We start from the raw sequence: 12,343 nt of genomic DNA, 5'->3' as shown, positions 1-12,343 counted from the left end.
TTGAGGGAGGATTTGCAAAGGATCTGTGCCACCAAGAGAGGTTCAAGTCTGGGTTTACTATGATAGAAGATTACTCTTATTATCCTTGGTTGATTTTCTGCTGGTGATTGCCAGGAGAGGATTCCTCTTCTGTGTCATCTCTCGCAAGCAAAAATGACCCACTCCATGGTAATTCTTGCTGTTCATTCCAAGCCAATCTGTTGCTATGGCATCCTCCTCCCCATCTCCCTGTCCTCCTCCCCTTAGCCAAAAATATCAGAACAAAGGAAGCTGCCTTATCTTGAGTCAGACAATTGGTTCCATCTAGCTTTGGGTTGTCTACACTCACTGACAATGGCTCTCTATGGGGTTTAGAAGAGGAGGATCTTCTTGTCTTACCTGGAGATGCAATTGGAGGTGAACATAGGACCTCTTGTACACAAGGCTCTGCCACTGAGCTATGGCTCTTCCTAGTCCTAGCTTTGCCAGCTTCTCTCAAAGGAGGCGAGATATGCTCCAACTTCCATTTATGTACATTTTGCTGCATATTCATTCAGTGTCGCTTGCTTGCTGCATTATTTAATGGGACTGATGGTGTAATTAAGGCACAGGCAGGCATCAACTACCAGGCCACGGCAGAGTATCAGGATCCAATACTGCTCCGCTCCTTGGTTTTTCTAGACAGTGTTGCATTGTGTGATCAACGCTCTCACTGAAGGGTTAAGAGAGTGCAGGTGACTCTATCGGCACGGACAGAATGCAAAAGCCAGTCATCTCAATCAATGCAAGGCCTTCCCAGAAGGGCTTCCTCATGTCTCTTCTTCCCTTGGTTTGTTTTAATCTCGCTCACTTGCCTTCATGCTCTTTGGCCTGAGGTCGATTCCACAATTGCAGTTCACGCTGCAACTCCTCAGAGTAAAGCAAAGTCCAAGTCTGGACAAATTGCAGTGGGCTGCAGGGGCGGGGGAAGAAAGCAGGGAAGGTTCAGAAAAACTCCCCAGTCTTTTTTGGGGGGTGGGGGTGGGGTAACACCGATGGCCATTTCACTGCAGGTTTACACCAGAGCCCCATTAAGGCTGATGGCAAGGTGGCATCTGGGATACAGTCCAATTATTCGTATGACTTGCATCGCGCCAAATGTGCAGGAGTGTCATAATAACAAAAGAAGACGGCAGGTCTCTGTCTTGAGGAGTTTTCAGTCTAAATGTCAACAAAACAGGAGAGAAGGGAACGGGGAGGTTAAGGGGACACCACCAGGGATGTGTCTGAGCAAGCCCATTTACACCAGAGTAGGTCTCATTTTGACTGGGGTCAGAGGCAGGAGCCCTTTCCCACACTGGTTTAGCTCCCGATCATTTTTTAGGGTGGTGGGGTTTTGAGATCAGCTGCCCTCCAGGCTAGATGCATCCCTCCAGGCCTCCCCTCTCTCTTTTCAGCCTCTGGGATCCTCTGCAGGTCACACTCCTCACCTGCCCTGCTCTGCTTGAGTGTTTTTGCCTGGCTGGAATCATGCCTCTGGTTTGCCTGAAGGGAGAGGTGTGTATGTAACAGGGAGCACACAATGTCCTTGGTACAGCAGCTCCACACACTACCAGTCTGTTTCCAGGCTCAATTCAAAGTGTGGGTTATGACTTATAAATTTCTAGATGGCTTAGAGACAGGCTAACTGAATGACTGTATTCTCCCATATGAATGTGCCCGGGCTCTGAGATCTTCAGGGAAGACCCTTCTCTCAGCTCCGCCCATTTCTGTTGACCCACCCACTTTTGCCTTTGGCGGCATCAATGGCAAGTGGCCCCTGGAAGGTTGCTCTAAAGGGGATGTGGCCCCTAGGGCTGAAAAGGTTCCCCCATGCCTTAGGTGAGTGGGCAGGACCTGCCCTACCCCATGGCTTCACTTCTGACTCAAGCCTGTAGGATCTGTCCCCAATGCTATCCCTTCACACACACAAAAACAAAGTTCAAGAATTGATAACCCTAATAATAATAACATGTGGAAAACACACAAAGAGAAAGAACAGGGGTGGTGAAGTTTCACACAGATAACTAAGTACCTGTAGTTATCAAATGTACATCTTAAACTTACATTTCAGCACTTCACAAGGCATGTTCTTCTGATCCACTCCACACACACACACACACACACACACCATCGCAGGCTTCAAACAAGTGGCTCATCCGTTGATCACTTTGATGAGCTGCTACTGAGCACGAAATGTGTGTCTTTATTTCCACCTGACACCAGTTGGAGAGGCTGCTGAAGAGATCAGTTCCAGGCTCCTTATCTATCTGGCAGTATCAGCACAAAGGATCTTATCAAACGGCAATTACCCGGCCCAGCTTTGCACTAATTGGCTCGCTGGAGTCCAGTCATGTTACCTCCAACCTGCATGTTGTGGGTGTTCAGAGCAGGAAGAAGAGATCAGGGAGCCAGCCCACTTACCTGCAATTGCACACCCCGGGGAGCCCCAGGAGAGAGCGGGTAGCTGTGGAACGTCCCAGGCAAAGGAGACCTGCAATTCACAGAGATGAAAAACAACTAGCTAGCTAGCTGAGAGGCCATTTTCTTGTAGCCACTGTATGGGCTTGGGGGGTGGGCAGCAACACCAGCAAGGGGGCTGGATCCAGGAGGCTTCAAGCATTCCTGTCTCCCCAGTGCCTCCAACAGACACAGGTTCTAAGGTTTCTACAGACTGGGGTCCACTGATACCACCTGTCCATAAGCATTTTTTCACTGGGTGGTGGATCTGACCCCAGAGACCTCTCTGGGGTCACTTTCCTCACCTTTGAGGAAGTGCACAGCCAGAAGTCACAGGAACTGGTGGACTTCAGCCCAGGTTTGTTCAGTACCAGCAAAATCACCAAGTATTCCCAAGGCAGTTTACTTGAAGAGTCTCTCCAGTTTTGAGATGGAATTTTCTCAGACCAACAGGAGAACCAATACCTAGAAAGTATCTTTAACCTATAGATTGGCTGTATCTTTAGCCTATGGATCGGGTTTTATTTTGGTGATTGTCTTGGAGAACCGTTATGGTTGTGGAGCAAGATACGAGGCTGGCAAAACAAATAATTCCATGGCTCTGCAGCAAGGATGGTGGAAGAGAGACATCTATTTATTGCAATTAAATCCTGCTTTTCCTGTAAGGGGTTCAGGGCAGTTCTTGCCCCTCCTGCATTTTATTCTCACATCAACCCCTGAGGTAAGTTGTGCTGAGAGATGGCTGAATGATTTGAACTCAGATGTCCCTCCTTCTAGTTCAATGCTCTGATGTAGACTTCCGCAACCTGGAGGCTTCTCGATGTTGTGTGACTACAGCTCCCATCATCCATGACCATTGGGCATGTTGGTTGTGGGTTACAGTCCAACAAAGGGCACTAGGTTTAGAAAGGTTGCTCTAACGTTTGGCTCCACAGTCTCTGTTTATGCAAAATTTACTACTACCATACCTGAGGAAATGCACTCACCAGTCATACTGAAGATGGCAGACCTTTCCAGGTTTGAAATGTTTAATTCACTACTGGGGTATCTATACAAGCCATGCCAAATGGAGTAAGGTATTCTCTCTTCTCTCTCCAGCAGAAACTATTAGGGGATATGGATTACAAAGACTCTGATTAATCCAAACAAAATGTTGACTTTTTTGTTCAACTTGAATATTTTCCGCCAAATTGATCATGACATGCTGTGACATCACAGTAGCTTGGCCAATAGCTAGGGAAATCTCCCATGTGCCAGACAAAGGAAGCCTAACACCGCCATGTGGACAGACTCGTTACTACTACCAACAAGCTGTTGATTAATACCACCAAAGTGTTGTGCAGAACATAAAGGTAGCAAGACTGTTGTCTGAATGGTTTAATCATGAAAATCCTTCGTCTCCAAAATATTGTGGGCAGGAGATTACTCTCTAGATCCAACGATGCCACAATAAATGCAAGTACACAATGAGAGGAGTGGGGAGGGATGTTTGTATAAAAAGACTCTGGCCACTTTATGTGAAACAGGGTACATCAGACTCTGCACCCACACCTTTAATATACATACAAAAGAGATCCTGTTTGGCATGCACAGATCCTCACAATTGCCGCACTGAGAGGGCTACAGTTGCAGCTATAGAATTTCTCTTCATCAGGACCAGACAGTGGTGCCATCATCACAGGACTTTAGGGGGGGCAGGGGGCACACAACAGAATGAGCAGGGAGAACATGGCAGGACTGGCTTCCCATAATCTTAAGTAAATGAAGAAATGCATACAGTATCTAAAGAACACACACACTAGATCATTCAATCTACTGTATCATTAAATACTGCACCAGTATAAAAACACCTGGGATCACTGCCCTGTATGAACTAGGTAGCCTTCGATTCATAACCAAGCATCCATCACCCAAAAAGAGAAGCGAGACATCTCCTTCCCACCTACTGCAATTAGTGCCTATTTGTCTCTGTGACTTCAGATAATGTTTAGAAAGAGATTGGGACCTAGGTGTTTTTTTTCAAAAAAAAATAATGATAAAAAGGGAAGAGAGATGTAACGGAAATGCTCCTGGGCTCCTGTGGGACTTGGGTAAGTTTCTTCACTCTGCAGAATGATAAAGATATGTTGCCCTGATCAGAAGCAGATAAGCAGGCAAGCTGATTATGTAGCGTCCCAGAGGCAAGGCCTAATCTAGGAGTCTGTTTGTTAACTACCAGCCTTTTTTGTGATATTTGGTTTGCATAATGTGATAATGTAACACAAGAGCTTTTTTAAGGTGGAAAGAAACCTAGATTCAGGAGGGAAAGGCAGGGAAAACACTCCGCTTTGCTCTCGTCGTCTGTACAGATCATCGGTTCCTATCAGTACAGATTGCTTGACTTTGCAACGCGCTTTCATGTCTTCCTGGCTTCATGTCTTCCTTGCAGTGCAGGAACCAGGACTGAATGATAACAGCTGCCTACAGTTCACACCTAAGGGACGCGGATGGTGCTGTGGGTTAAACCACAGAACCTAGGACTTTGCCTGTCAGGAGGTTGGCGGTTCGAATCCCTGTGACAGGGGGAGCTCCCGTTGCTCGGTCCCTGCTCCTGCCAACCTAGCAGTTCGAAAGCATGTCAAAGTGCAAGTAGATAAATAGGTACCGCTCCAGCGGGAAGGTAAACGGCGTTTCCATGCACTGCTCTGGTTCACCAGAAGCTGCTTAGTCATGCTGGCCACATGACCCGGAAGCTGTATGCTGGCTCCCTCTGCCAATAAAGCGAGATGAGCGCCGCAATCCCAGAGTCGGTCACGACTGGACCTAATGGTCAGGGGTCCCTTTATCTTTACCTTTTCCAGTTCACACCATATACAAAAATCACAGGTGAGCTTTAAACACAGGTATCCTGGCTCCACTCTGTGGGTGCTGGACCACCTGGGCCCCACCAAAGGTAGGAGCACCAAAAATCTAGCTAGCAGATCTGCTATGGTTTAAACCATGGGTAGGCAAACTAAGGCCCAGGGGCCAGATCTGGCCCAATCGCCTTCTAAATCCGCCCTGCAGCAGTCCAGGAATCAGCCTGTTTTTACATGAGTAGAATGTGTGCTTTTATTTAAAATGCATCTCTGGGTTATTCGTGGGGCATAGGAATTCGTTCATTCTCCCCCTCAAAATATAGTCCAGCCCCCCACAAGGTCTGAGGGACAGTGGACCAGCCCCCTGCTGAAAAAGTTTGCTGACCCCTGGTTTAAACTATGGGTAGGCAAACTAAGGCCCAGGAGCCGGAGGCGGCCCAATTGCCTTCTAAATCCGACCCACAGACGGTCCAGTCAGCATGTTTTCACATGAGTAGAATGTGTCCTTTTCTTTAAAATGAACCTCTGGGCTTTTTGTGGGGGCTGCCTGGTGTTTTCACATGAGTAGAATGTGTCCTTTTATTTAAAATGCATCTCCTGCTGAAAACGTTTGCTGACCCCTGGTTAAACTGTCTGAAGGGCTTAGTTATTCCTTCCATGGAATAACCTTTACCTTTACCTTTTTTTATTATTCCTTCCCTATTGGTCAGTGGGCTTCGCTTGTAAACAGCCGCTCAGCTGTTGGCTCTGAGGAGTCTGGAGATTGTTCTCCACAGGCAAGATGAGCTTTACGAAAGTTGGCTCTTTATTCCCATTCAAGGCCAGAAAATACTAGCCTGGGATCATAGGTTTTCTGCAGCTGCTAATGTAAGCAAAAGGATTCCCTCCCCCCCCCCCCAGGTTCTTGCAATAGCAGATACTCTGCCCTGCACTGTATGATTTTAGCCAGCCAGTTGCTACCACCCTTTGCCCGTCTGCCCCCTCTCCACCCCATCGTCCCTCTGTCCCTGTTCTTCATCCCATCCATTCCACCACTGGGACTGGATTTTCAGTTACATTCCTATAAATTCTTGTCCATCTCTGTATTCTAGAGCAGCCTTCGCTGCCCCTCTCCACAGTTTTGAACTACATCTTCCACCAGCCCTGTCCAACCTGGGGGGAGGGGGCGCAGTTTGAGGGGACCAGGTTGTTAGATTAAACAGCCTTGGCTTATCCTTGACATTGGTCATTTCTCCACCTCCAGAATGGCCCTCCCAGGTGATGACTAACCTCTATCTGCCCCACCAGGCTAAGACACCTTCCTCCTCATCCAGTGATCAACAGAGGTCAAACACAAGTAAGTTGGTGGATCCCCTTTTACTCTTTGTTAGGTATGAACTGGAGAAGAGATTAAGAACAAAATGCCAAAATGAACTGCTTTTGAATTTATTTTTTAATTGGGATGGGGGGAATGAAAAAGTTACATATGTGGGGGGTGTTAATTATAATTGTTACCTACCTGTTTCATATATGTTACCTTATCATTATATCACTTGTGCAGAGCTTGCTTTTTGCCATATGGGGGAAGGAAAATATTGCTGAAGCTGCTAATAGCAACAAATTGAATTAGGCAGTGGGGATGTGGCTGCAGGGAGAAATCCAGGAATTGGCCTTGGAGTCTGGTGTTTCTCTCCACTAAGCAGGTGCAGGAGGAGACAAAACATGTCTAGCGTGTGTGTGTGTGCACGCACACACACACACACACACACACACACACACACACACACACACAAAGTGCCCCAGGCAGATTTGCTTACATGGTTTTGCTATCTCACTTGCAACTTCTGCAAACTTAAAACCAAAAAGTGGTGGTGGGAGGGAGGGAGAGCCATACATGAGAAACCGGAATACAATTTGATATTCCAAATACAGACAGCATTACCATTTCCAACACAGCAGACATTCAGGCCAGCTCCGATTCTGCCAAAACAGAATAGATATTGCAATATTACCTTTGATTTAGGTCATTTAAAGCAGTGCTTTAAGCAAAAAAAAAAAAAAAAGGGGGGGGTGGGAGCCAATCTAAAATTCCAACAGCATGAGACCTGATCCCTTGCATATTTACTCAGGAGTAAGCCCTCTGGTCTGCTTTCTTCTGTCAATCTAAACAATAGGTATATGTCTCCAACCGCTGCCTGTAAGTCTGAGCTCGGAATCTGCTGTTATACAGTGGTACCTTGGGTTACATACACTTCAGGTTACATATGCTTCAGGTTACAGACTCCACTAACCCAGAAATAGTACCTCGGGTTAAGAACTTTGCTTCAGGATGAGAACAGAAATTGTGCTCCAGCGGCGCAGCGGCAGCGGGAAGCCCCATTAGCTAAAGTGGTGCTTCAGGTTAAGAACAGTTTCAGGTTAAGTACGGACCTCCGGAACGAATTAAGTACTTAACCCAAGGTACCACTGTACACACTTGCATGTTCTGGATCTGAGACATCTAGCACTCAATTTAGCCATTTGCAAATCACAATAAAAGAAACTAGTGAGATTCTGCTGTATTTGATTACGGTAAGTCTCAAGAGCTGAATAATTACTGACAATGAATTAATAAATAAATGACAAATATTGCTGGGCCCAAACAAAAGGGCTCTCCAGCACAACTCCCCTTTTCAAGCTCACTAGCTCACAGCAGACTTAGGCAGTTTTACGACAGGGGTCCTTAGGAGTCAAAGCACTTAAGCTGGCATGCAAAACACTTTGCTTTCACCAAGCAAGCCCAGCCCTTGCCAACCATTGCATGGTTTGGAATCTTCAAAGGCATTAGCTGACCAGAACATCAAGGAAATTTGGGAAATATTTAGGATTTCACAATGGCAGGGAGAAGACCATTCTTAAAAACAGGAGTCTCCTGCTCAGCTTATTACGGAGTTCATCTGATGGCACTCAGCATCCTTCATTCATGGATCTGAAGCTGAAATTGACAACTGATAATTTTAGTTTCTGCCACTTTTTTCTATACAGTATAATTAATATTCCCTCCAGCCTTTTCCCTTTCCTTTTTCTTCAGAACATAATTGCAATGAAGAAGAGTTGTTGTATAACAGAGGATCAACGAAAGATCTTCTACATCAGGGATGGGAAATATGAAGCTGCCCAGATGTTGTTGGACTTCCAGTGATGATACAATGGGCTAAAGATTTTGGATATAATACCTCAGTTAGAATCTTGGGAAAGGTTGTGGAATTTACTGCATGCAGTGCACTTAAAGAAAATATTATGAAAATGATGTATAGATGGTATTTAACACCAGCTAAATTGGCTGAAATGTACAAGTGTTGGACAAGTGTTCCAACAATGAGTGTTGGAAATGTAAAGAAAGGGATGGTATCTTCTACCACATGTGGCGGACTTGTAAAGAGGTAAAGGATTTCTGGGAAATGGTATATAATGAGTTAAAGAAAATGTTTAAAAATACTTTTGTTAAAAAACCAGCAGCCTCTCCATTGGGGATAATGGGTGAAGAGATACCAAGGGAAGATAAAAGACTGTTTCTGTATGCAACGACTGCAGCAATAATTCTTTTAGCCCAAAAATGGAAACAACAAGAAGTACCAACGAAAGAAGAGTGGCAGATGAAGATGATGGACTTTGCAAAACTGGTGAAGCTGACAGGAAAAATCCAAAACCAGCATGATCAAGCATTTCAAAAGGAGTGGAGAATTTTTTTTACGATATTTGAAAGATTATTGTAAGCAATTAACATCACTAGCAGAGTTGTCTGAAGACCTGTAATGAGAAATTTTGAGTTATTTTGTAATGAGTGTAATTAGAATTGGAAAACACAATGCAATGATATAAATGTTAATTTTGATAGCCATGAGGCGGGAGGGAAGGAAGCTGATAGGCTCTAAAGAGCCAAGGTGATAAAGTGGATAATGATGATGTGAATGTATATAATTAAATGGAAAATAAATAAAAATATATATTATATATAATATATTATATTATATATATATATGATTTATATATGATGTTGTTGGACTTCCAACTCCCCTCAGTTCCAGCTGAAGTTCAATCACATCTGGAGGGTCATGGGTTCTCCACGCCTCTTATGCAGGGAGCCCATTACCACGCCTCTTCTTTTCCAATTTTTTAATCAGCATCTGATTATTCATTTCTTCTTTACAGTCAAATCCTGGTTGTCGAATATACAGTGGTGCCTCAGGTTAAGTACTTAATTCGTCCCAGAGGTCCATTCTTAACCTGAAACTGTTCTTAACCTGAAGCACCACTTTAGCTAATAGGGCCTCCTGCTGCCATGCCTCCTGCCGCCACGCCTCCGGAGCACAATTTCTGTTCTCACCCTGAAGCAAAGTTCTTAACCTGAAGCACTATTTCTGGTAAGCGGAGTCTGTAACCTGAAGCGTATGTAACCTGAAGCGTATGTAACTTGAGGTACCACTGTAATCTGTTCTGGAAGTCCATTCAGCTTCCGAAATGTTTGACAGCATCCTGCACTCAAGCAGAAGCCATGTCGGATGGTCGGCTTCTGAAAAACTTTTGGAAATCAGAGCATTTACTTCCGGGTTTTCGGCGTTCGGGAGCCGAAACGTTCCAAAATGGAGTGTTCGGGAGCTGAGGTTTGACTGCATTCATGTTCATTTCGTCATGGGCATGTGTGCTGCTCATGTATCGTATATTGTCAAATTTCGGCCACAGGAGTGGAGGCAGGGAATGGGGTTCTGTATGGGATGGAGGAGGAGCACTCTCTGTCTTGAGGGGGTGGGGGAAACCTGGATGAGGACCAAGGGAAAATGATGAAGCCAAGAGATTGTGCTCTGCTTTAAAAAGGAATTCATTATACTACTTCTCACCCCAAAGCACCTCTTCTTATCTACCTTGTTCAGAGATGTATGTGTATATATATATATATATATATATATATATGCAGGTTTTGGTGTCTTCGGGTGTCTTCCCGTGTAAGAGTTGGGGTGTCTAGGCGACGTTTCGACGAGGTCTCACTCGTCATCTTCAGGCTGGTGCTTTCGGCTTCTTGTTACTGGAACAGAGCAGGATCTCAGTGTTTGAGTTCCTATAAATACTGTTGAGGGGGTGTGGTGTATAGCCTCCAACGTTCTGGGCAGAGAGGAAGTTCCCAGGTTAGTGTGTCTTTTCTTCTTTTGTTCATTAATTACTTGAGGGATATCTTGAGTGATTTCTTGAGTGATATTCTGAGTACCACTTAGGAGGGTCGTTAGGTGTGGATTAGTTGCTAAAGCTTTCGTGTCTTGACCTCTTGAGCTAGTGAAGAGTTTTTTCTGAGAAGATGGCTGTACTGCACTTAGTTGTGCTCTGGCTTGGCTTCGTGTATAGGGGCGAGCTGTGGTTTTGTGCCCTGTGCCAGCCAGATCTGTGTAGGGATTGCAGGGGGGTGCAGCATCCGGAGGTGCCACTATGGTTTGGCTACTGGATGGTGTCTGTAATTTATCTGTGGAGAGGGTCTGGGTTTGGGTCTGGTGTGGTTGATTGGAGATGGCGTTCTGTGTGCCTCTGGTTCTGGTGTCGGTTTTTGTGGGGAGGGCTATTTTCCAGATGTCTGGCAGGCGGGACGTATCGTCACGCTTGTTCATGTTGTGAGGGTGTTTCTCTATCTCGATGGCTTCCATGATTATTCTCTTGTGGTGGTGTTCCATGTTAAAGAGCAATTTGGAATCTGAAAAAAACTTCCTCTCTTTACCAACACATGAAAGAAACAGGACACGAAATTAATTTTTCAGATTCCAAATTGCTCTTTAACATGGAACACCACCACAAGAGAATAATCATGGAAGCCATCGAGATAGAGAAACACCCTCACAACATGAACAAGCGTGACGATACGTCCCGCCTGCCAGACATCTGGAAAATAGCCCTCCCCACAAAAACCGACACCAGAACCAGAGGCACACAGAACGCCATCTCCAATCAACCACACCAGACCCAAACCCAGACCCTCTCCACAGATAAATTACAGACACCATCCAGTAGCCAAACCATAGTGGCACCTCCGGATGCTGCACCCCCCTGCAATCCCTACACAGATCTGGCTGGCACAGGGCACAAAACCACAGCTCGCCCCTATACACGAAGCCAAGCCAGAGCACAACTAAGTGCAGTACAGCCATCTTCTCAGAAAAAACTCTTCACTAGCTCAAGAGGTCAAGACACGAAAGCTTTAGCAACTAATCCACACCTAACGACCCTCCTAAGTGGTACTCAGAATATCACTCAAGAAATCACTCAAGATATCCCTCAAGTAATTAATGAACAAAAGAAGAAAAGACACACTAACCTGGGAACTTCCTCTCTGCCCAGAACGTTGGAGGCTATACACCACACCCCCTCAACAGTATTTATAGGAACTCAAACACTGAGATCCTGCTCTGTTCCAGTAACAAGAAGCCGAAAGCACCAGCCTGAAGATGACGAGTGAGACCTCGTCGAAACGTCGCCTAGACACCCCAACTCTTACACGGGAAGACACCCGAAGACACCAAAACCTGCATTCCTGTACCCGTGAAAATCTACGAAAGCATATATATATATATATATATATATATATATATATATATATATATATCCTTTCGTAGATTTTCACGGGTACAGGAATGCAGGTTTTGGTGTCTACACGGGAAGATACCCGAAGACACCAAAACCTGCATATATATATATATATATATATATATATATATATATATATTCATACCTGCAGGTGGATAGGGGAGACTCTTTGATCAACTGGGATTACAGCAGCATTACGAGCTTTCAAACAACAGTAGGTGCCTGGGATACAAAACTGGGTCACGTACAGTCTGGTGCAAGAGAAATTCTTTGATGCATAACGAGGGAGGAGGGCAAAGCGAGAGAGAGAAAAGAGGACCAAGGAACTCCCTGTTGTCTAGGACTTTCTGGATACTTGGGAGGAGATGTCCTTCCTTGTGCATGATGGATCCTGCCCCTGAGTTGTTCAGAGCTGCTTGTCCCGCCACACAGCTAAATACTATAGGGCAGGGGTGGCCAACTCCTAA

At 45.3% G+C, this 12,343-nt stretch overlaps 1 long non-coding RNA gene across 1 annotated transcript in view; it reads right to left on the bottom strand.

Moving 5' to 3' along the window:
- Positions 1-1,068: 1,068 nt before the first annotated feature.
- LOC308574723 overlaps positions 1,069-12,343 on the bottom strand; it is a 37,608-nt gene continuing 26,333 nt past the window's right edge. Inside the window, exons 2-3 of the long non-coding RNA XR_014002573.1 lie at positions 2,422-2,491; positions 1,069-1,179 (exon numbers count right to left, since the gene is read on the bottom strand). This is a non-coding gene — a long non-coding RNA (uncharacterized lncRNA). The remainder of the gene's footprint in view (positions 1,180-2,421; positions 2,492-12,343) is intronic.

Source organism: Podarcis bocagei, assembly GCF_964188305.1.
Source record: "Podarcis bocagei genome assembly, chromosome: 15".
NCBI lineage: Eukaryota > Metazoa > Chordata > Lepidosauria > Squamata > Lacertidae > Podarcis > Podarcis bocagei.
The sequence above is the reverse complement of the archived record's forward strand: the minus strand, read 5'-3'. Positions and strand labels throughout refer to the sequence as shown.